This window comes from Armigeres subalbatus, unplaced genomic scaffold (genome assembly GCF_024139115.2).
Source record: "Armigeres subalbatus isolate Guangzhou_Male unplaced genomic scaffold, GZ_Asu_2 Contig292, whole genome shotgun sequence".
Classification (NCBI taxonomy): Eukaryota; Metazoa; Arthropoda; class Insecta; order Diptera; family Culicidae; genus Armigeres; species Armigeres subalbatus.
In genome coordinates, this window is record NW_026943033.1 from 1 (window position 1) to 2,557 (window position 2,557).

Here is a 2,557-nt window from a genome sequence, read left to right on the forward strand (position 1 = left end):
AGTCATCGACTGCTTGTGCGTTAGGTGCGTCGCATCGGGTGCTGTGTTTAGGTTCCGTGACATGTAATTTTAAATCACGTGACAATGAAAAATATACGATTCAGTTTATGTCATGTGGTTTTGTGTCATTTTATTGAAATACATGACCTGTAATATTCATAATTTTTTGGTGTGTAGTTCCTTCACGAATTTCTCCAGAAGTTCTTCCAGGAATTTTTCCGAACGTTCCCCAATAAATTTCTTTGGAAGATTCTCCAAGAATATTGCCGAAAGGTTCTCCAAGATTGACTCTTGAAGCACAGAGAAACAGACGTCTCACTTAGAACAAAATGCAATCAAAATCATCGTCACGAAAACATTATCGCCCAATGCTGAATACACTGTAGGTGGATAAGCGGCAACTAGGTGGCGGTAGTGAGCAAACGTCAAACATAAGCCAAATCGATGGAAGCTCCATCGGTGGCCGATCGGCTACATACAAGAAAATGAATCCACCGTCTAAAACTAAAAGGTTCAGCCCAATCGGGTTGTACGCTAAGGTGACGTTGAACTACGTAGCTGTATGTAATCTACAGGTTTTCGACTATTCTGTGCGATGAGACCAAAGCAAGCGTTTTTCAAGCCCAGCCTGAATCTGTTTTCGATGTGATGTGTATAATTTTTGGACCAACATTTGAAAATGAAGATAAAAATAAAATTTTCAAATAATCGAGGATGAACAACACTCTCAAGCGTTCACATATCCAAATTACCAATTGATAAAAACTCGCTAGAGAGTGAGAAACGTTCGATAATTGTATCTCGATTCGAAGCGTTGAACTTCATTGTTGACATTAAATTGGTATTAATTAGGTTTATATTATTTTAAATGATAATCGATTACACAATTTGAAAAGCACAAGCCTGGCTGATAGTGTACAGCTGCAACCATCACCGATGCAAACTGCTACAGAGACTTACCACCCATCGCTAAGTCAGTCAAGCCCCTGGTGGCTCATTACAGAAAAACCTATTGCGAAAGCTGGGCTGTCAACGGCGTTATTGATAATAATAGTTATTCCTTCACGTGAATTGCGTCGAACTTAGCGAACTTAGTCCGGCAGACACCTACGAATCAGCAAAACGAGCCAAAGAAAGTTTACCAGAACGCATTCACTGCAGCAGCGAAGAAGATTCTGAGCCCCTCTACTGCATCAACAGACGTAAGCAAGAAGCTATCGTCAAATGCCCCAAGCTTTCCAAGGAAAACGCACGTTTGCTAGCATACAAACGAACTGCACCAGTTAAAAGCCCGGACATAAAAAAACTTTCAATGAATAACTAAAGAAATGCTGATAAATTAGTTATAAAAAAGTTATAAAAAAGTTGAAAAGCAGGCCAAGTTCTAGTTGGAATGTAGTGCTATGGAAGAAGAAGCTTGCGATGCACTTACGAGATTGACTGATTCACTGAAACCAAGTGCTAAACTGTTAGCAAGTTTTCAAAAGTAAATATTATCATACATAGATATTGTAACACACTCAGAGTCGTTTTTTACGCGGAAGATATGGGCCGCGTAAATTAAAACAACGTAAAAACCGCGTAAATCCCAAAGTATGTCTAAAGGAATGCGGGAATCCAAAAATCGCGTGAATAAAAAATCGCATAATAAACGATTCCTGTAAAATAACCGCGTAAAAAACGACTTCAGTGTACATCGGCTATGAAGCGTTGAGTCTTCCTTGATCGAATGCTCCAAGAAAATTGAAAATCTATCGAGAAATGGCTGAGTCGTTAATATACCAAAGTCTATCATATTTTTGTGACGTTTTTCGATTTTTTGCAATCGTAAAGTGTATCCCAACATAGAAAAAGCAGACGTAGTTCTACGTCAAAAGATGAACGATGGAACATGTTAAGAGTGAGACGTCTGTTTCTCTGTACTTGAAGTATACTCTGGAATTTCTTTGTTATTTCCTCCTGCATTTCTTCCGGAAGTTTCTGCAGCAATACCTGAGGAAGTTCCATGTTCTTAAGTATTCATTCAGTTCTTAAGAATCCATCCTGAACTTCCTCCAGGATTTCTTCCGGAAGTTTCTTCAGATTTTTTTTCAGGAATTCCACAGAAAATTCATTCACTAGTTACTCAGGAATATCATACAGGAATTCACCAGGAAAATCTTTTTTGAATTTCTCAAGTTCATCCAGGATTTTCTGAAGTTTCGTCAGAAATGTATCCGGATGTTACTTCAGAAAATCCTTTGGAATTCCTCCGAAAAAAAAAATCTCCAGGAGTCTTCCAGAAGGTCCTTCAGGAATTGCTCCAAAAGTTCCATTAGGAATTTATCCAATTACACCCTCAACTACCGATTTGGTGAAATCCAACTAAGGAAGATTACAGATCAACCGACTGCCGCTACCGCCAATCCGACTGGAAGGCCGACCCAAGAGCAATCTGAGGAGGCCTCCTGTTCGGGCGAGGTTCGGCTAACTGGAAGGCCGACCCAAGAGAAATCTGAGGAAGCCTCCGGTTCGGGCGAGGTTAGTAAATCTCACCGCAAAAGCACCATAAAGGCTA